The sequence below is a fragment of the Mesoplodon mirus genome, assembly GCF_964341445.2.
Source record: "Mesoplodon mirus genome assembly, chromosome: X".
Classification (NCBI taxonomy): Eukaryota; Metazoa; Chordata; class Mammalia; order Artiodactyla; family Ziphiidae; genus Mesoplodon; species Mesoplodon mirus.
Window position 1 is genome coordinate 113,599,700 of NC_138981.1, and position 23,626 is coordinate 113,623,325.

At 39.1% G+C, this 23,626-nt stretch overlaps 1 protein-coding gene across 3 annotated transcripts in view; it reads right to left on the reverse strand.

The window, feature by feature from the left end:
- Positions 1-23,626, reverse strand: part of MBNL3 (muscleblind like splicing regulator 3) — a 131,800-nt gene that overhangs the window by 69,122 nt on the left and 39,052 nt on the right. For 2 of the 3 annotated variants that reach the window (XM_082610866.1, XM_082610868.1), the window contains exon 2: positions 12-141. The gene's annotated coding sequence lies outside the window, so the exon portion shown is untranslated. Of the gene's footprint in view, positions 1-11; positions 142-16,825; positions 16,861-23,626 lie in introns of those variants that run through there. The other variant, XM_082610869.1, reaches the window with a different exon arrangement.

Consider the following 23,626-nt stretch of genomic DNA (forward strand, 5'->3'; position numbering starts at 1 on the left):
TACAAGCACACCAGGGTTTTTTTGCGGGGGCGGGGCGGGGAGAGGTGGCAGTGATGGTGGTAGGGAGAGGGGTTTATAAAGAGGCAGCTCCAAAGTGGAATCCAATCAGCAGAGTTTTCAGAAAAGGCACTTTCCAGAAACCTGCAAAAAATAAAATAAAATAAAATTAGCTAATATAACACATTGCTTCCGTTTTAAACTCTAGATTTGGAAAAGCAGTAACATATCCTCTTTAAAACAGGAAGCATCTAGATACTGACAGTGCAACATAGGAGACAGTCAGCCATTGTCAATAAAAAGGGCATTTCCCAGTGTAGAACTGTACGTAGTAAAAGGAAGCAACCACTTCGATTTACTGTTGAAATACAAGACTGAACAACAACCCAATTAAAAAGAAAAAAGAGATTATTTCATTTTGTTCTGTTTGGGGGCAGAAATTCATTCAGGGGTCCACTGCACAGAAAAAGGCAGAGCCTGACATGTCAGCCCTTTATGTAGTCATGATCCACCTGTGTGTCTTCAGGTTTTAGAGGCTACCAAAGACCTGCCATTAAACTGGCTTTACTATGATCTGATCGAAGGCTTGATGATCTGCTCTCAAAATCCAGAAAACAGAAATCGCTAGGAAGTTTTAAGATGCTCCAAGAGGTAACTGTGTATTTGAAATGTAATTGTTGATGATCACATAAAACATTCATGACATAACTAGCTGGAGACCCATTGCAAATGAGGGAGGGGAGAGACTGTGAAATGTAAAATGTGCTTCAGATCAAGAAAGAAATCCTTTGAGGAGAGGGGGAAGATGGCGGAAGAGTAAGACGCGGAGATCACCTTCCTCCCCACAGATACACCAGAAATACATCTACACGTGGAACAGCTCCTACAGAACACCTACTGAACGCTGGCAGAAGACCTCAGACCACCCAAAAAGCAAGAAACTCCCCACGCACCTGGGTAGGGCAAAAGAAAAAACAGAGACAACAGAATAGGGACGGGACCTGCACCAGCGGGAGGGAGCTGTGAAGGAGGAAAGGTTTCCACACACTAGGAAGCCCCTTCACTGGAGGAGACTGCAGGTGGCGGAGGGGGGCAGCTTCGGAGCCACGGAGGAGAGCTCAGCAACAGGGGTGTGGAGGGCAAAGCAGAGAGATTCCCGCACAGAGGATCGGTGCCGACCGGCACTCATCAGCCCGAGAGGCTTGTCTGCTCACCCACCGGGGCGGGCGGGGGCTGAGAGCTGAGGCTCCAGCTTCGGTCAGATCCCAGGTAGAGGGCTGGGGTTGGTGGCGTGGACACAGCCTGAAGGGGCTAGTGCACCACGGCTAGCTGGGAGGGAGTCCGGGGAAAAGTCTGGACCTGCCGAAGAGGCAAGAGACTTTTTCTTCCCTCTTTGTTTCCTGGTGCGCGAGGAGAGAGGATTCAGAGCACTGCTTAAAGGAGCTCCAGAGATGGCCGCGAGCGGCGGCTAAGAGCGCGGACCCCAGAGACAGGCATATAAGATGCTAAGGCCGCTGCGGCCGCCACCAAGAAGCCTGTGTGTGAGCACAGGTCACTATCCACACCTCCCTTCCGGGGAGCCTGTGCAGCCTGCCACTGCCAGGGTCCCGGGATCCAGGGACAACTTCCCCAGGAGAATGCACGACGCACCTCAGCCTGGTGCAACATCATGCTGCCCTCTGCCGCCGCAGTCTCGCTCCGCATCGTGCCCCTCCCTCCCCCGGGCCTGAGTGAGCCAGAGTCCCCGAATCAGTGGCTCCTTTAACCCCATCCTGTCTGAGCGAAGAACAGACGCCCTCCGGAGACCTACACGCAGAGGCAGGGCCAAATCCAAAGCTGAGCCCCGGGAGCTGTGCGAACAAATAAGAGAAAGTGAAATCTCTACCAGTAGCCTCAGGAGCAGTGGATTAAAGCTCCACAATCAACTTGATGTACCTAGCATCTGTGGAATACATGAATAGACAAAGAATCATCCAAAATTGAGGAGGTGGACTTTGAGAACAAGATTTATTATTTTTTCCCCTTTTCCTCTTTTTCTAAGTGTGTATGTATATGCTTATGTGTGAGATTTTGTCTGTATAGCTTTGCTTGCATAATTAGTCCTAGGGTTCTATCTGTCCGTTTTTATATTTTTTTCTTAATAATTATTTTTTATTTTAATAACTTTATTTTATCTTACTTTATTTTATTTTTTATTTTTTGTGCATCATTGTTCATAGCAGCTTTATTTATATATTTATTTATTAGTTTCTGCTTTATAACAAAGTGAATCAGTCATACATATACATCTGTTCCCCCATCCCTTCCCTCTTGCGTCTCCCTCCCTCCCACCCTCCCTATCCCACCCCTCCAGGTGGTCACAAAGCACCGAGCTAATCTCCCTGTGCTATGCGGCTGCTTCCCACTATCTATCGACCTTACGTTTGGTACTGTGTATGTCCATGCCTCTCTTTCGCTTTGTCACAGCTTACCCTTCCCCCTCCCCATATGGTCAAGTCCATTCTCAAGTAGGTCTGTGTCTTTATTCCTGTTTTACCCCTAGGTTCTTCATGACATTTTTTTTTCTTAAATTCCATACATATGTGTTAGCATACGGTATTTGTCTTTCTCTTTCTGACTTACTTCACTCTGTATGAAAGACTCTAGGTCCATCCACTTCACTACAAATAACTCAATTTTGTTTCTTTTAATGGCTGAGTAATATTCCATTGTATATATGTGCCACATCTTCTTTATCCATTCATCCGATGATGGACACTTAGGCTGTTTCCATCTCCGGGCTATTGTGAATAGAGCTACTATGAACATTTTGGTGCATGTTTCTTTTTGAATTATGGTTTTCTCAGGGTATATGCCTAGTAGTGGGATTGCTGGGTCATATGGTAGTTCTATTTTTAGTGTTTTAAGGAACCTCCATACTGTTCTCCATAGTGGCTGTGCCAATTCACATTCCCACCAGCAGTGCAAGAGTGTTCCCTTTTCTCCACACCCTCTCCAGCATTTATTGTTTCTAGATTTCTTGATGATGGCCATTCTGACTGGTGTGAGATGATACCTCATTGTAGTTTTGATTTGCATTTATCTAATGATTAATGATGTTGAGCATTCTTTCATGAGTTTGTTGGCAGTCTGTGTATCTTCTTTGGAGAAATGCCTATTTAAGTCTTCCGCCCATTTTTGGATTGGGTTGTTTGCTTTTTTGCTATTGAGCTGCATGAGCTGCTTATACATTTTGGAGATTAATCCTTTGTCAGTTGCTTCATTTGCAAATATTTTCTCCCATTCTGAGGGTTCTCTTTTGGTCTTGTTTATGGATTCCTTTGCTGTGCAAAAGCTTTTAAGTTTCATTAGGTCCCATTTGTTTATCTTTGTTTTTATTTCCGTTTCTCTAGGAGGTGTGTCCAAAAGGATCTTGCTGTGATTTATGTCATAGAGTGTTCTGCATATGTTTTCCTCTAAGAGTTTGAGAGTTTCTGGGCTTACATTTAGGTCTTTAATCCATTTTGAGCTTATTTTTGTGTATGGTGTCAGGGAATGATCTAATCTCATACTTTTACATGTTCCTGTCCAGTTTTCCCAGCACCACTTATTGAAGAGGCTGTCCTTTCTCCACTGTACATTCCTGCCTCCTTTATCAAAGGTAAGTTGACCATATGTGCGTGGGTTTATCTCTGAGCTTTCTATCCTGTTCCATTGATCTATCTTTCTGTTTTTGTGCCAGTACCACACTGTCTTGATTACTGTAGCTTTGTAGTATAGTCTGAAGTCAGGGAGCCTGATTCCTCCAGCTCCGTGTTTCGTTCTCAAGATTGCTTTGGCTATTCGGGGTCTTTTGTTTTTCAAAACAAATTTTGAAATTTTTTGTTCTAGTTCTGTGAAGAATGCCAGTGGTAGTTTGATAGGGATTGCATTGAATCTGTAGATTGCTTTGGGTAGTAGAGTCATTTTCACAATATTGATTCTTCCAATCCAGGAGCATGGTATATCTCTCCATCTATTTGTATCATCTTTAATTTCTTTCATCAGTGTCTTATAATTTTCTGCATACAGGTCTTTTGTCTCCTTAGGTAGGTTTATTCCTAGATATTTTATTCTTTTTGTTGCAATGGTAAATGGGAGTGTTTTCTTGATTTCACTTTCAGATTTTTCATCATTAGTGTACAGGAATGCCAGAGATTTCTCTGCATTTATTTTGTATCCTGCTACTTTACTAAATTCATTGATTAGGTCTAGTAGTTTTCTGGTAGCATCTTTAGGATTCTCTATGTGTAGTATCATGTCATCTGCAAACAGTGACAGCTTTACTTCTTCTTTTCCAATTTGGATTCCTTTTATTTCCTTTTCTTCTCTGATTGCTGCAGCTAAAACTTCCAAAACTAAGTTGAATAAGAGTGGTGAGAGTGGGCAGCCTTGTCTTGTTCCTGATCTTAGTGGAAATGGTTTCAGTTTTTCACCATTGAGGATGATGTTGGCTGTGGGTTTGTCATATATGGCCTTTATTATGTTGAGGAAAGTTCCCTCTATGCCTACTTCCTGCAGGGTTTTTATCATAAATGGGTGTTGAATTTTGTCGAAAGCTTTCTCTGCATCTATTGAGATGATCATATGGGTTTGGGTTTTCTCCTTCAATTTGTTAATATGGTGTATCACATTGATTAATTTGCATATATTGAAGAAACCTTGCATTCCTGGAATAAACCCCAGTTGATCATGGTGTATGATCCTTTTAATGTGCTGTTGGATTCTGTTTGCTAGTATTTTGTTGAGGATTTTTGCATCTATGTTCATCAGTGATATTCGCCTGTAGTTTTCTTTCCATGTGACATCCTTGCCTGGTTTTGGTATCAAGGTGATGTTGGCCTCGTAGAATGAGTTTGGGAGTGCTCCTCCCTCTGCTATATTTTGGAAGAGTTTGAGAAGGATAGGTGTTAGCTCTTCTCTAAATGTTTGATAGAATTCGCCTGTGAACTTTATTTTATTTTATCCCCTTTCTTTCTTCCTTCCTACCTTCCTCTCTTCCTTCTTTCCTCTCTTTTTTCTTTCTTCCTTCCTTTCTACTTTTTCTCCCTTTTATTCTGAGCTGTGTGGATGAAAGGGTCTTGGTGCTGCAGCCAGGAGTCAGTGCTGTGCCTCTGAGGTGGGAGAGGCAACTTCACGACACGGGTCCACAAGAGACCTGCCATCTCCACGTAATATCAAATGGCGAAAACCTCCGAGAGATCTCCATCTGAACGCCAACACCCAGCTTCACTCAACGACCAGCAAGCTCCAGTGCTGGACACCCTATGCCAAACAACTAGTAAGACAGGAACACAACCCCACCCATTAGCAGAGAGGCTGCCTAAATTCATAGTAAGTCTACAGACACCCCAAAACACACCACCAGACGTGGACCTGCCCACCAGAAAGATAAAATCCAGCCTCATACACCAGAACACAGGCACTAGTCCCCTCCACCAGGAAGACTACACAACCCACTGAACCAACTTTAGCCAGTGGAGACAGACACCAAAAACAATGGGAACTACGAACCTGCAGCCCACAAAAAGGAGACCCCAAACACAGTAAGATAAGCAAAATGAGAAGACAGAAAAACACAGCAGATGAGGGATCAAGATAAAAACCCACCAGACCTAACAAATGAAGAGGAAATAGGCAGTCTACCTGAAAAAGAATTCACAATAATGACAGTAAAGATATCCAAAATCTTGGAAATAGAATGGAGAAGATACAAGAAACGTTTAACAAGGTCCTAGAAGAACTAAAGATGAAACAAGCAATGATGAACAACACAATAAATGAAATTTAAATTACTCTAGATGTGATCAATAGCAGAATAACTGAGGCAGAAGAACGGATAAGTGACCTGGAAGATAAAATAGTGGAAATAACTACTGCAGAGCAGAATAAAGAATGAAAAGAACTGAGGACAGTCTCAGAGACCTCTGGGACAACATTAAACGCACCAACATTTGAATTATAGGGGTCCCAGAAGAAGAAGTGAAAAAGAAAGGGATTGAGAAGATATTTGAAGAGATTACAGTTGAAAACTTCCCTAATATGGGAAAGGAAACAGTTAATCAAGTCCAGGAAGCACAGAGAGTCCTGTACAGGATAAATCCAAGGAGAAACATGCCAAGACACATATTAATTAAACTGTCAAAAATTAAATACAAAGAAAACATATTAAAAGCAGCAACAGAAAAACAACAAATAACACAAAAGGGAATCCCCATAAGGTTAACAGCTGATCTTTCAGCAGAAACTCTGCAAGCCAGAAAGGACTGGCAGGACATATTTCAAGCGATGAAGGAAAGAAACCTAGGGCCTCCCTGGTGGCGCAGTGGTTGAGAGTCCGCCTGCCGATGCAGGGGATACGGGTTCGTGCCCCGGTCCGGGAGGATCCCATATGCCGCGGAGCGGCTGGGCCCGTGAGCCATGGCCGCTGAGCCTGCGCATCCGGAGCCTGTGCTCCGCAACGGGAGAGGCCACAACAGTGAGAGGCCCGCGTACCGCAAAAAAAAAAAAAAAAAAAAAAAAAAAAAAAAAAAAGAAAGAAACCTACAACCAAGATTACTCTACCCAGCAAGGATCTCATTCGGATTTGATGGAGAAATTAAAACCTTTACAGACATGCAAAACCTGAGAGAGTTCAGCACCAACAAACCAGCTTTACAACAAATACTAAAGGAACTTCTCTAGGCAAGAAACAAAACAGAAGGAAAATACCTATAATAACAAACCCAAAACAACTAAGAAAAGGGGAATAGGAACATACATATCGATAATTAACTCAAATGTAAATGGATTAAATGCTCCCACCAAAAGACACAGACTGGCTGAATGGATACAAAAACAAGACCCATATATATGCTGTCTACAAGAGACCCACTTCAGACCTAGAGACACATACAGACTGAAAGTAAGGGGATGGAAAAAGATATTCCATGCAAATGGAATCCAAAAGAAAGCTGGAGTAGCAATTCTTATATCAGACAAAATATACTTTAAAATAAAGACTATTACAAGAGACTAAGAAGTACACTACATAATGATAAAGGGGTCGATCCAAGAGGAAGACATAACAATTGTAAATATTTATGCACCCAACATAGGAGCACCTCAATACATAAGGCGAATACTAACAGCCATAAAAAGGGAAATCAACAGTAACACACTCATACTAGGAGACATTAACACCCCACTTTCACCAATGGACAGATCATCCAAAATGAAAATAAATAAGGAAACACAAGCTTTAAAGGATACAGTAAACAAGATAGACTTAACTGATATTTATAGGACATTCCATCCAAATACAACAGAATACACATTTTTCTCAAGTGCTCATGGAACATTCTCCAGGATAGATCATATCTTGGGTCACAAATCAAGCCTTGGGAAATTTAAGAAAATTAAAATTGTATCAAGTGTCTTTTCTGACCACAATGCTATGAGACTAGATATCAATTACAGGAAAAGATCTGTAAAAAATACAAGCACATGGAGGCTAAACAATTCACTACTTAATAACAAAGTGACCACTGAGGAAATCAAAAAATACCTAGAAACAAATGAAAATGGAGACACGACGACCCCAACACCTATGGGATGTAGCAAAAGCAGTTCTAAGAGGGAAGTTTATAGCAATGCAATCCTACATTAAGAAACAGGAAACATCTCGAATAAACAACCTAACCTTGCATTTAAAGCAATTAGAGAAAGAAGGAGAAAAAAAACCCCAAAGTTAGCAGAAGGAAAGAAATCATAAAGAACAGATCAGAAATAAAAGAAAAAGAAATGAAGGAAACGATAGCAAAGATCAATAAAACTAAAAGCTGCTTCTTTGAGAAGATAAACAAAATTGATAAACCATTAGCTAGTCTCATCAAGGAAAAAAGGGAGAAGACTCAAATCAATAGAATTAGAAATGAAAAAGGAGAAGTAACAACTGACACTGCAGAAATACAAAACATCATGAGAGATTACTACAAGCAACTCTATGCCAATAAAATGGACAACCTGGAAGAAATGGACAAATTCTTAGAAATGCACATTGTGCCAAGACTGAATCAGGAAGAAACAGAAAGTATGAACAGACCAATCACAAGCACTGAAATCGAAACTGTGATTAAAAATCTTCCAACAAACAAAATCCCAGGACCAGATGGCTTCACAGGCGAATTCTATCAAACATTCAGAGAGGAGCTAACACCTATCCTTCTCAAACTCTTCCAAAGTATAGCAGAGGGAGGAACACTCCCAAACTCATCCTACGAGGCCACCATCACCCTAATAGCAAAACCAGACAAGAATGTCACAAAGAAAGAAAACTACAGGCCAATATCACTGATGAACACAGATGCAAAAGTTCTCAACAAAATACTAGCAAACAGAATCCAACAGCACACTAAAAGGATCATACACCATGATCAAGTGGGGTTTGTTCCAGGAATGCAAGGATTCTTCAATATATGCAAATCAATCAATGTGATACACCATATTAACAAATTGAAGGAGAAAAACCATATGGTCATCTCAAAAGATGCAGAGAAAGCTTTCGACAAAATTCAACACCCATTTATGATAAAAACCCTGCAGAAAGTAGGCATAGAGGGAACTTTCCTCAACATAATAAAGGCCATATATGACAAACCCACAGCCAACTTCGTCCTCAATGGTGAAAAACTGAAAGCATTTCCACTAAGATCAGGAACAAGACAAGGCTGCCCACTCTCACCACTCTTATTCAACATAGTTTTGGAAGTTTTAGCCACAGCAATCAGAGAAGAAAGGGAAATAAAAGGAATCCAAATCGGAAACGAAGTAAAGCTGTCACTGTTTGCAGATGACATGATACTACACATAGAGAATCCTAAAGATGCTACCAGAAAACTACTAGAGCTAATCAATGAATTTGGTAAAGTAGCAGGATACAAAATAAATGCAGAGAAATCTCTTGCATTCCTATACAGTAATGATGAAAAATCTGAAAGTGAAATCAGGAAAACACTCCCATTTACCATTGCAACAAAAAGAATAAAATATCTAGGAATAAACCTACCTAAGGAGACAAAAGACCTGTATGCAGAAAATTATAAGACACTGATGAAAGAAATTAAAGATGATACAAATAGATGGAGAGATGTACCATGTTCTTGGATTGGAAAAATCAACATTGTGAAAATGACTCTACTACCCAAAGCAATCTACAGATTCAGTGCAATCCCTGTCAAACTACCACTGGCATTTTTCACAGAACAAGAACAAAAAATTTCACAATTTGTATGGAAACACAAAAGACCCCGAATAGCCAAAGCAATCTTGAGAACGAGCAATGGAGCTGGAGGAATCAGGCTCCCTGACTTCAGACTATACTACAAAGCTACAATAATCAAAACTGTTTGGTACTGGCACAAAAACAGAAAGATAGATCAATGGAACAGGATAGAAAGCCCAGAGATAAACCCACGCACATATGGTCACCTTATCTGTGATAAAGGAGGCAGGAATGTACAGTGGAGAAAGGACAGCCTCTTCAATAAGTGGTGCTGGGAAAACTGGACAGGTACATGTAAATGTATCAGATTAGAACACTCCTTAACACCATACACAAAAATAAGCTCAAAATGGATTAAAGACCTAAATGTAAGCCCAGAAACTCTCAAACTCTTAGAGGAAAACATAGGCAGAACACTCTATGACATAAATCACAGCAAGATCCTTTTGGACCCACCTTCCAGAGAAATGGAAATAAAAACAAAAATACAACAAATGGGACCTAATGAAACTTCAAAGCTTTTGCACAGCAAAGGAAACCATAAACAAGACCAAAAGACAACCCTCAGAATGGGTGAAAATATTTGCAAATGAAGCAACTGACAAAGGATTAATCTCCAAAATTTACAAGCAGCTCATGCAGCTCAATAATAAAAAAAACAAACAACCCAATCCAAAAATGGGCAGAAGCCGTAAACAGACATTGCTCCAGAGAAGATATACAGTTTGCCAACAAACACATGAAAGAATGCTCAACATCATTAATCATTAGAGAAATGCAAATCAAAACTACAATGAGATATCATCTCACACCAGTCAGAATGGCCATGATTCAAAAAATCTACAAACCATAAATCCTGGAGAGGGTGTGAAGAAAAGGGAACACTCTTGCACTGTTGGTGGGAATGTGAATTGGTACAGCCACTATGGAGAACAGTATGGAGGTTCCTTAAAAAACTACAAATAGAACTACCATATGACCCAGCAATCCCACTACTGGGCATATACCCTGAGAAAACCATAATTCAAAAAGAGTCATGTACCAAAATGTTCATTGCAGCTCTATTTACAATAGCCTGGAGATGGAAGCAACCTAAGTGTCCATCATTGGATGAATGGATAAAGAAGATGTGGCACATATATACAATGGAATATTACTCAGCCATAGAAAGAAACGAAATTGAGTTATCTGCAGTGAGGTGGATGGACCTAGAGTTTGTGATACAGAGTGAAGGAAGTCAGAAAGAGAAAGAGAAATACCATATGCTAACACATATATATGGAATATAAGAGAAAACAATGTCATGAAGTACCTAGGGGTAAGAGGGGAATAAAGACACAAACCTACTAGAGAATGGACTTGAGGATATGGGGAGGGGGAAGGGTAAGCTGTGACAAAGTGAGAGAGTGGCATGGACATATATACACCACCAAATGTAAAATAGAGAGCTAGTGGGAAGCAGCCGCATAGCACAGGGAGATCAGCTCGGTGCTTTTTGACCACCTGGATGGGTGGGATAGGGAGGGTGGGAGGGAGGGAGACGCAAAAGGGAGGAGATATGGGAACATATGTATATGTATAACTGATTCACTTTGTTATAAAGCAGAAACTAACACACCATTGTAAAACAATTATACTCCAATAAAGATTTTTAAAAATCCTTTGAAAAGATGCTGGATTTTTTTTTTCTGTGTATGCTCTATTAGTTCTTAGTCTTTATGAAGGGATATTGGAACAACTCAGTAGGAGGTTTCAGCATGGACAAATAAGTGAGACCGAAAGCACTGTTCATACATCGGTCATACATTAAACACTGTGCAGCTTTAGGGTTTCTACTTTAAACCAGTGTCGACCAGCAATAATTTCTAGGAACTCAGCTGAGAAGATCGATTAAATGTTAATTTACTGGCATTATGCCATGAACACATAGCAAAATAAGAGGGATTTTCTAAAGCAAAAGTAAGCTCTGAGTATCAGACAAATCAACTAATTGTAAACTTCATCAAAAAAGTAGAATTAAAGTTCTTGAAAACATTTCATTTACTTTTTTGAACAGTTTCTTCAATAATTTTACAGAATCTGAATTTTTGCTTTATTCTTTCCACATTCAAGATGAAACTCAATATCACCTAATTTTTTCAGATACCATTAGGAAATTAAGTATATAGAAAATTCATGCAGGCTTATCCATTTAAGAGCAAAACGTGTTTCTCTAAGTCACTCTTCATGGAAATATTTCTAAAATGTTTTATATGTAGCTTTGCTTTCTTAAAAAATACTGAACATAATTTGGGCTCTGGTTGAAGACTTGGGGTCATAAAATACCCTGGAAAGTATTATAGTTCTCTTTCTGTGGCAGATTGTTAATTGTCACTTCTACTGTCACTTCCCTTCCTGCCACAATATCTGCCACCGTGGATTGTCCAGCTCCTTTCTGGAATACATAATAGCCAATCATGAGCATTGAATAAGAGTTAGTTACTCACTGTATGAGGGGCCTGCGGGCAAAGTGCAGGGCTTTCATGCAGAAGGTCTGTGACTACTCTTACTGGTTTGGAAACCCTTTTGCAATATGTTCATTCAGGACCACGTTCTAGAGGATTAAGTTTGTCAGGTGAATGACCTCTAAAAATATTTAAAATATATATCTATTTTAAACAGCCAGATGGGGGAAATGCAAATGAAAATCACAATGTGATACCACTTCACACCCATTAGGATGGCTACAATAAAAAAGAAAATTTGGAGGGGCTTCCCTCGTGGTGCAGTGGTTGAGAGTCCGCCTGCCGATGCAGGGGACACGGGTTTGTGCCCCGGCCGGGGAGGATCCCACATGCCGCGGAGCGGCTGGGCCCGTGAGCCATGGCCGCTGAGCCTGCACGTCCGGAGCCTGTGCTCCGCAACGGGAGAGGCCACAACTGTGAGAGGCCCGCATACCGCAAAAAAAAAAAAAAAAGAAAAATTGGAGAAATTGAAACTATCGTACATTGCTGGTGGGAATGTAAAATAGTGCAGTTGCTGCGGCAGTGTAACAGTTCCTCATAATGTTAAGCAGTTATCATATAACCTAGCAGTTCCATGCCTAGGAATATACCCCCAAAAATTGAAAGCAGGATCTCAAAGACATATGTGTACGCTCATGTTCATAGCAGCACTATTCACAATCGCCAAGAGGTAGTAACAATCCAAGTGTCCATCAGCGGATGAGTGGATACACAAAATGTGATACGTCAATGCAATGAAATCTTATTCTACCATAAAAAGGAATAAAGTACTGACACATGCCACAACACAAATGAACCCCCCAAAAATGATGCTAAGTGGGAGAAGCCAGTCACAGCGGCCACATATTGTATGCTTCCACTTATATTAAATATCCAGAATAGGTAAATCCATAGAGTCAGAAAGCAAATTAGTGGTTGTGAGGGCTTGGGGAAGGGGAGAGAGTGGAGCAACTGCTGAATGTGTATGGGGTCTCCTTGGGGGTAATGAAAATATTCTGGAATTAGACAGTGGTGATGGTTGCACAATTTTTTGAATATACCAAAGCCCATTCACTAAACTGTATACTTTAAATGAGTGAATTGGATAATATGTGAATTATATATCAATAAAGCTATTTTTTTAAGTCTAAAGAGACATGACATCCAAAAAAAAAAAAAGCTTCGTAACGTGATGGAATTGGCTACCCCCAATCTTTTCTTTCTTAGATTCTTCTTAGACACACACTCTTCTAAGTAGTGTTCCGAAGTTGAATTTCAAGAGTAAATTCATTTCCACACTTGTATTATAGAAAGTACTCTAAAAGAGTATGTTCTGTGAGTTTGTAAGTTTATATTTAAAGATATATTCAAATTTAGTCCTATAACTAAATTACATGGGCTGCCTGAACACATTTGAAAGAAAAATAACGGAAAAAAATATATATATATATAATGGGTTTTTTCCTCAGAACATAAACAGTGAATGAGGGTCTGGAGAAAGATTTTTCTACAGAGGTCTATCAAGTATAGAAACAAATAATAAATAATAAATTTGAATTTTAAACTTTTACAAACGAAAAAATACAAACAGGAATTGAACTCTGGCCATGCATTTTATGTAAGACAGGGGGAATGGGAGAAGGAATGTTCTTCATTTTTAAAATTGACCGGTAAACTCTGATGGGACCCTGGCCAGTTCCTCAAAACAGTTCTAGCCAGTGCATATCTGCATGTCTTCCTTCAAACTGGAACTATTTTTGGAGCTGGCACAGAAGAAGCTAGGTGCAACAACTAAAAAGAGCTGGTGTGACAGTGGAGAGGTTCCATCCTGCCGCACTGCTTGGCTCTGTATTAAAGACAGGGAGGGGTCCATTTTAAAGATCAACTTTGTTTGGGGGACAATACAACTTTATCTTCACTACTTTAGACTTGAGTAATAGGAATACGAGTTTGCTTTTCATGATTTATAGTCCTCTAATGTAGAACATGAAAGGTTACTGTTTCTTAGTACATTTGTACTTGTATGGTACTTGCAGCTTGCAAGTGTTTTTATTTCATTGATCTTTGGAGCTCTAAAAGATACTCTAAAGCATGGGTGATAACCCAAAAAGTCCAATGAAGGAAATGAAGCTCAAGGAAGCTAAATTACTTATCTGAAGTTATAAAGCCTTAAGTGGTAGAGCCATGGCTCCAGGCAAGATCCTCTGACTCTAAATCTCGTGCTTAGATCCTGGCAGAGAAATGTAGCAGTGATCATTTCTTATCTCTTATCTCTATTGGGAATCTTAAACAATTTTGCATAGTACTTATGATTCCTTCTCAAAATTACGTTCATGCCTGTTGCGGTGCCATCTTCATAATATTCCTGAGTTGTGCTGCACCAACATTTATCCACATCCACTATGTGCCAAGCACTGTTCTAGATGTGGAACAAGACTGATAAGGTCCCTGCTGTCGTAGAACTTCCTATGCTCATTTAAATAGAGAAGAAACCAAAGGCACAGCAAAGAGAAATGATTATGAGAGTTTATGAAGGGGTGGAAGCAGACTGTAGGTATTCTGATTCCAACACAGGTCTCTCATTCTCCCATGAATGGTACACCAAGCACTCTAACTTAACAATACTGTTAAACACACACTCAAACACTATTGCATAGAAACGAGTCACTAAAAGAAACACCCCAGAAATTACTCACACCAAGTCTTACTACTCTCCGGATTCCTCTTGAAGAGAGTACTACTGTTCCCATTTTACAGATGGGGAAACAGAGATGGAGATAGGTTAAGTCTTGCACAACTTCATGTAGCTACCCTCAAGCCATGGTTCAAACCCAGGCAGTCTGCAACCAGAGCCCACCTTCTTAGTCATGTCATGATACTGTGTCTCCCTTATGGCACGGATCACATTCTTATTATAGGCCCTTAAGTTTTCTCCCTTATCAGACTGTAAATTCCATAAAAGTAGAGATCATGTTTTACTTAGTTTTGCTGACTCTATCTTCTCATTGGAAGTTAGAGCATGACAGCATTTCTCAGGATTCTTACTTCGAAAGGTCAAAGATTAAATGGTAACTTAACCCTTCCAAGCAAGGATTTTTGTCAGTTGAGCATCCTCTAGGCTGGCTGAGCTTTGGCCACCTCTGTCAGATTCATATCTATCAGATCTGTAAAGTTGAGTATTTTCTTATAATTCTAGCTTTCAAATTGAAATGTTAGTACCTGCGATTCTTGATATATAGAGCACTCAGTTTCGATAAAGAATGGTTTAATTCCTGCTCTTTTGGTAACAGCAAGATCTTATCTTGGATTTAGAGTAAAAATATGAGATAACCAAATGACTTCTCTCTATACCTTTGGATAGTAGGCTAATTTTTGGAATGTTTTTGCCCAAGAATCAGTGTGATGAAACTGAACTGGGAGTGGGGTGAAGGAGATTTCAATTTGAGCCACAGGAAGAAACAAGAAACATCCCCAAAGTACATATTTTTCCTTGAAAGTAAAAGAGTTATTTTTGAATTTTAATTAATGCTCCTTTATAAAAATTCTATATTAGATATAACATAAGGAAAATAAAAAACATTTTTACTTCAAAAAAACAATCCCTTTTAAAAATCACATTTAAAAATACTTAGGAATAAACCTGACCAAGGAAGTTAAAAGACTTATATGCTGGTCTTCCCTGGTGGCACAGTGGTTGAGAGTCCGCCTGCTGATGCAGGGGACATGGGTTCATGCCCCAGTCCAGGAAGATTCCACATGCCGCAGAGTGGCTGGGCCTGTGAGCCATGGCCACTGAGTCTGCGCATCTGGAGCCTGTGCTCTGCAACGGGAGAGGCCACAGCAGTGAGAGGCCCACGTACAGCAAAAAAAAAAAAAAAGACTTATATGCTGAGAACTATAAAACATTGATAAAGGGAATTGAAGATGATTTAAAGAAACAGAAAGATATCCCATGCTCTTGGACTGGAAGAATTAATCTTGTTAGAATGACCATACTACCCAAAGAAATCTACAGATTTAATGTGATCCCTATCAAAATATCCATGACATTTTTCACAGAACTGGAACAAATAGTCCTAAAATTCATATGGAACCATAAAAGACCCTAAATTGCCAAAGCAATCCTGAGGAAAAAGAACAAAGCAGGAGGCATCATTTTCCCTGACTTTAGGCTATACTATAAAGCTACAGTAATCAAAAAGCAAGATACTGACACAAAAAACAGACATATGGATCAATGGAACAGAATAGAGCCCAGAAATAAACCGACACACCTACAGTCAATTAATTTTTGACAAAGGAGGCAAGAATATACAATGGCGAGAAGACAGTCTCATTGCAGCACCATTTGCAATAGCCAAGACATGGAAACAATCCAAGTGCCCATCAACTGATGACTGGACAAAGAAAATGTGGTGTGTGTGTGTGTGTGTGTATATATATATATATATATATATATATATAATGGAATACTACTGAGCCATAAAAAAGAATGAAATATGCCCATTTGCAGCAACATGGATGGACACAGGGAATAGCATATTAAGTGAAATGTCAGACAGAGAAAGACAAATATCATATGATATCACTTATATGTGGAATCTAAAATATGATACAAATGAACTTCTTATTTACAAAACAGAACCAGACTCACAGACACAGAAAACAAACTTATGGTTACCAAAGGGGAAAGGGAGGGGGAGAGAGAAATTAGGAGTTTGGGGTTAGCAGATACAAACTACTATATATAAAACAGATAAACACAAGGTCCTACTGTATAGCATAGGGAACTATATCTAATATCTTATAGTAAGCTATAGTGGAAAAGAATATATATATACACACACCTGAATCACCTTGCTGTACACAAGAAACAAACACAACATTGTAAATCAGCTATACTTCAATTTAAAAAAAGTTTTTACTTTAAAATTACATACACACTAGATTTATTATTAAGTAGATTATCTATATTTTTAAGGATTCACACATTTTCTCATGGAATTGTTCTTGATGGTAAAACAAAATAAATAAATATTTTCTACTGATATAATGGAAATAGTACCTTGTTCCAGAGTGGCTTGCAAGGCCACTGCCAGCAGTTACTTTTGTCCCACTTTTTCTTACACTTTCCTCGTCTCCTCCTTTCTTTTGCCTTCCCTTCACAAGCCAGCACATAACAGAAACATTGCCAATGCCTGGTCCAGAAGATCACAAAGATGCTCTTTGGCACCTAAAGCAATATCTGAAGAGGCATTTCTTTAAATGTATTTATCGACCTCTGGAATAAACAATGAAAACAACGTTTTCTTTCTTTCCATTTTAAGCTTTCCTTACATCTGTATTACCACAAGGAATTCCTTGTGGTCATTTATTTTGGCTCTATGAATATATGACACGCCTGCTACATGCTGCTTGAATTGGCAGGCTGACAAGGCTTAAAAGCTTTCAAGTTTTCTAATTTGCTTCAAGTTCTATTTCCCTCACATGTTTAGCTTAGTGGTCCATCAATCCAGTTCTTTAAGGCATATGAGAGGTCCTCAGCACTGCAGATGGAAGCCATAATTTCACAAGCATCCTATAGAAAACTGAGTTTTATGTCTGAAAAAAATAAGTGTGAAAATAAGGACATTTCACCTATGTGCAGAACTTTTTCATTAAGCTTTTCTTTTAAGTTTCATTGATTTTTTTTCACAATATTCCCAGGGTAACAAATTTATCTTTTACAAAAAGCACGTAAATCAAGTTATTCTGTTTCATAAAGCAATTAAAAGACCCACCTCAGTGCATATATATGGTCAGAAAAAGAAAAAAAAACAGGTGCTACACTGTCTCTTTCAAACATAGCTCTAGCAACAAATGTGATTGGTTTTGTTAGTCAGAGGAGTTCATCTTTTTTTTTTAAAAAAAAGATATATCCTTTTAAAATAATATATGAAACTATGAGAACTTGCTAATAAATGCCATTTAAATATTTTAAACTAATCCAATTTAATATAAAAACAACCTAAAGCCTGGATTCTGCACACAGTTGTTATCAAACAACACTGGTTAATTGCTTGCTTATGTCCATGGGACAGAAATCCCAGAGCCATTAAAAGATCACCAGAAAACTGGATTTAAAATTGAAGACAGTAGGAACTTAACATATTTGGCCATTTAAGTCCTATAATGCTCAAGCATTTGAGATGAGAGAAATACAAAATGTCACAAGACATTGCATTTAATATATGCAGGGTGATTTTGCTGAAGATTCATTCAACAAATATTTATTCGGCATCTAATATGACCTAGGCACTGATCTAGGTGCTGGGGATGCAAAGTTGAACAAGATTAAATCCCTGTCCTGAGAATCATACATTCAATTGGTTGGCCACAAATGGGGATGGGGGGATGGTGAAAATAAATAAAAAATCATATCCATCATTCATTTTATCCGTTTAACAAATACCTATTATGATTCCCTAAAATTCAAGCCAATGAGGTCTTTAAAAATGTTCATGTGGAATAACAAATATTGGTGAGGATGTGGAGAAAAGGGAATGCTTGTACACTGTTAATGGGAATATAAATTGGTACAGCCACTATGGAGAACAGTACAAAGGTTCCTCAAAAAACTAAAAATAGAACTACCATATGATTCAGCAATCCCACTCCTGGGCATATATCCCAAGAAATGAAAACAATAATTTGAAAAGATACATGCACCCCAATGTTCAGATGAGCATTATTTATTTATAATAGCCAAGATATGGAAGCAACCTAAGTGTCCATCAACAGATGAATGGATAAAGAAGATATAGTATACAATATACAATGGAATACTACTCAGCCATAAAAAAGAATGAAATGTTGCCATTTGCAACAACATGGAGGGACTGAAAGGGTACTATGCTTGCTGAATTAAGTCAGAGAAAGATAAATACTGTATGTTATCACTTATATGTGGAATTTAAAAAATAAAACACACTAGTGAATGTATCAAAAAAGAAATAGACTCACAGATACATAGAACAAACAAGTGGTTGCCAGTGGGGAGAGGAAAGGGGGGAGGGGCAAGATAAGGGTAGGGGATTAAGAAGTACAAACTTTTATGTATAAAATAAGCTACAAGGATATATTGTACAGAACAGGGAATATAGCCAATATTTTATAATACCTATAAATGGAGTATAATCTTTTAAAAATTGTGAATCACTTGTATATCTGAAACTTTTATAATATCGTAAATCAACTATATCTCAATAAATTAATAAGAAAATGTTCATGTGGGAAAGTGTCAGTTAATCAACAAACATTTATTGTGTCCACCAACAATATGCACAGACTTGTGTCACATGTTTCTGGGGAACCAGATGAGCTTTAAAACACTGCCTGTGTACTCAAGAAACCTCTTTTGAGTTGGGGAGACAAGAACAACGTAATATGAAATAAAAGCAAATGATGTAGACAATTAAGAGCAAAATTCAGTAACATTAACAACAAATGTGATGAGAGTTCTGAGAAGAGGATGTCACTCAGGCCTGAAGTTGTCAAGGGAGTTTTCCAAGAGAAGAAAGTGGAGCTGGGCCTTAAAGAATGAGAAGGACCTAGGTGAGGGTGGAGGGGCAGAGAGACTTCCTGGAAAGAGGAACAGCACGAATGAGGATGAGATGAGAAGATTAGATATCAGGTATTTGTAGGATGGTGAGCAGACATGGGCGGGCTAGAATGGCAGGTTCATACTGTGGAAGAGAAATCATGTGTGGGTTGTTTCTGAAGATCCTTGAAAATGGCTCAAGGACTGTAATGTTTATTATAGAAATAGGAGCCGCTCTCAAAGATTTTAAGCAGAGTAGAAACTTAGTGGCCATAAATGTAGTATGGTAACAATGATCTGCCCTTGCAAAATTGTTTTATTTAAGGAGCCCACAATACACAATCAGAGCAAAGTTTACACATCTGACATACTCTGGAAGAACAAAAGATGAGAGAGAAGTGGGTGGACGTCAGAGTGTTGCTCTAGTTCACAGGCTCTGTGAGGACAGGACAGGCAGTGATTCAAGTCAGGCTGCCATGAAAAGTGGGTAAAAAAACAAACTGAAAAGTGCAGCTTCTTGCTTTCATTTTGCTAATTACACATTTATCAATGACCCCCATCATTAAGAACACATAACTGTATTCCTATTTTACAAAGTGACTCAAATGTTTTTCAGTCTTACTCTCTGCAAGGTAAATTCCTCTTAAAAATGTAGTTGAAACTTCAGCAAGAATTTCTTTTTTTCAGTTAGATTTTGCTACAGAACAAGCTCATGCCAGGAGTTAAATTTAGATAGCAACTTTTGGCTGTAATGGCATCCTGTAACTTCCTGCTACAGGACTTTAACCAGCACCCCAGTGGCTGGAAAGTATTCACGCTCCTCCCAAAGTACATACTGAATTGAACTCAATTCAATTTTCAGGGCCAATTTACTCACTGATAAGATTTCGTTGAACATTCACTATTTACCAACACACACACACACACACACACACACACACACACACACACACTGGAAAACAATCATCAGAAACTATCACAAAATGTTTATTTATCCTTTAAATACTTATGAACAGCTCGAGTAACTCTCTAGTCAAATTTGTGAGTCACATAAGTATGACTATTTGTCAGAGAGGTAAACCAAAATAGCGTCTAAGTGATTTGATCATGTAAGGGGATTCATCACTGTATCTACTAAGCATCCAGTGAGGGCTTCCTTACCTGACTTCATCACTGGTATTATGCCCAATACATTCAGATTCTCAATCTCAGTACAAAGCCTCCAATCCTTATTAGGAGCACTTATAAGACTAGTAAAAGGATAGAGGAAAAAAGCTTTATGGCTAAAAAAGTTGGAAGAGGACCAAAGGTAACCTGATTTCAAGGACCAAGTAATTTAATACATCAATGCCAAAAGTTCTAGTAAGACTTGAAGGGAGTTTTCTGGGAAAGTTAATTTCTTAAGCAAGTATACACAAGAGTTCTATCCTCTATGTCTGAAGTTACTGTTGCTAGAGGCATTATTTCACATTCATATTATACACGACTGTGACTTATATCTGTAAGCTAATTGCCTAGAGTTAATTGGAAAGCTGGGTACTTTAGTAAAGAATTATTCACCAAGAAAAAAAAGGAAGAGGACTCAAAATCAGAAATAAAAGAGTAGATATTACAACTGATGTCACAGAAATACAAAGGATTATGAGACTACTATGAGGAATTATATGCTAACAAATTGGACAATCTAGAAATACTGGATAAATTCCTAGAAATATACTACCTACTAAGTCCAAATCATGGTGAAATAGAAAACCAGAACAGACCAATAACAAATAAGGTGATCAAATCAGTAATCAAAAGCCTCCCAACAGGGCTTCCCTGGTGGCGCAGTGGTTGAGAGTCCGCCTGCCGATGCAGGGGAAACGGGTTCGTGCCCTGGTCTGGGAAGATCCCACATACCGCAGAGCGGCTGGGCCCGTGAGCCATGGATGCTGAGCCTGTGCGTCCGGAGCCTGTGCTCCACAACGAGAGAGGCCACAACAGTGAGAGGCCCGTGTCCCGCAAAAAAACAAAACAACAACAAAAAAGCCTCCCAACAAACAAAAGACCAGGACCAGATGGCTTCACTGGTGAATTCTACCAAACTTTCAAAGAATTAATATCATTCCTTCTCAAACTCTTCCAAAAAACTAGAAGAGACTGGAACTCTTCCAAACTCATTTTACAAGGCCTGCATTACCCTGATATCAAAACCAGTCAGAAATGCCACAACAAGACTTCCCTGGTGGAGCAGTGGTTAAGAATCCGCCTGCCAATGCAGGGGACATGGGTTTGAGCCCTGGTCCAGGAAGATCCCACATATCGTGGAGCAACTAAGCCCGTGCACCACAACTACTGCAGACCTGTGCTCTAGAGCCCACGTGCCACAACTACTGAAGCCTGTGCGCCTAGAGCCCATGCTCCACAACAAGAGAAGCCACCGCAATGAGAAGCCCGCACACCGCAACAAAGAGTAGCCCCCGCTTGCCGCAACTAGAGAAAGCCCACGCACAGCAACACAGACCCCACGCAACCATAAATAAATAAATAAATAAATAAATAAATAAATAAATAAATAAATAAATAAATAAAATTTAGAATGCCACAAGGAAAGAAAATTACAGGCCAATTTCCCTGATGAACACAGATACAAAAATTCTCAACAAAATATTAGAAAACTGGGGCTTCCCTGGTGGCGCAGTGGTTGAGAGTCCGCCTGCCGATGCAGGGGACACGGGTTCATGCCCCGGACTGGGAAGGTCCCACATGCCGCAGAGTGTCTAGGCCCGTGAGCCGTGGCCGCTGAGCCTGCGCGTTCGGAGCCTGTGCTCCGCAATGGGAGAGGCCACAACAGTGAGAGGCCGTGTACCACAAAAAAAAAAAAAAAAAAAATTAGGTAACTGAATTCAACAATATATTAAAGGTTCATACTCCAAGATCAAATGGGATTTATTCCAGGGATGAAAAGATGGTTCAGCATCTGCAAATCAGTCAATGTGGTACACAGCATTAACAAAATGAAGGATAAAAATCATATGATCATCTTAACAAATGCAGAAAAAGCATTTGACAAAATTAAACACCCAATTATGATAAAAACTCTCAACAAAGTGGGTAGAGAGGAACACAGTAAAGGCCATATATAACAAGCCCACAGCTAACATCATACTCAATGGCTGAAAGCTTAAAGCTTTTCTGCTAGTATCAGGACCCAGACAAGGATGCCCATTTTCAGAAACTTTTATTCAACATAGTATTGGGAATCCTACCCAGAGCAATTATGCAAGAAAAAGAAATAAAAGAAATCCAAATTGGATGGGAAGAAGTAAAACTGTCACTATTTGCAGATGACATGTTATTACATATAGAAAACTCTAAAGATTCCATCAGAAAACTCCTAAAACAAATAAGTGAATTCAGCAAAGTTGCAGGATACAGAATCAATACACAAAAGTCTGCTGTGTTTCTATACACTAATAATGAAGTATCAGAAAGAGTAATTAAGAAAACAATCCTAAAGTAGCAGGACACAAAATTAATGCAGAGAAATCTCTTGCATTCCTATACACTAATGATGAAAAATCTGAAAGTGAAATTAAGAAAGCACTCCCATTTACCACTGCAACAAAAATAATAAAATATCTAGGAATAAACCTACCTAAGGAGACAAAAGACCTGTATGCAGAAAATTATAAGACACTGATGAAAGAAATTAAAGATGATACAAATAGATGGAGAGATATACCATGTTCTTGGATTGGAAGAATTGTGAAAATGATTCTACTACCCAAAGCAATCTACAGATTCAATGCAATCCTTATCAAACTACCACTGGCATTTTTCACAAAACAAGAACAAAAAATTTCACAATTTGTATGGAAACACAAAAGACCCCGAAGAGCCAAAGCAATCTTGAGAAAGAAAAATGGAGCTGGAGGAATCAGGCTCCCTGACTTCAGACTATACTACAAAGCTTCAGTAATCAAGACAGTATGGTACTGGCACAAAAACAGAAATACAGATCAGTGGAGCAGGATAGAAAGCCCAGAGATAAACCCACGCACATATGGTCACCTTATCTTTGATAAAGGAGGCAAGAATATACAGTGGAGAAAAGACAGCCTCTTCAATAAGTGGTGCTGGGAAAACTGGACAGCTACATGTAAAAGAATGAAATTAGAGCATTCCCTAACGCCATACACAAAAATAAACTCAAAATGGATTAAAGGCCTAAATGTAAGGCCAGACACCATCAAGCTCTTAGAGGAAAACATAGGCAGAACATTCTATGACATAAATCACAGCAAG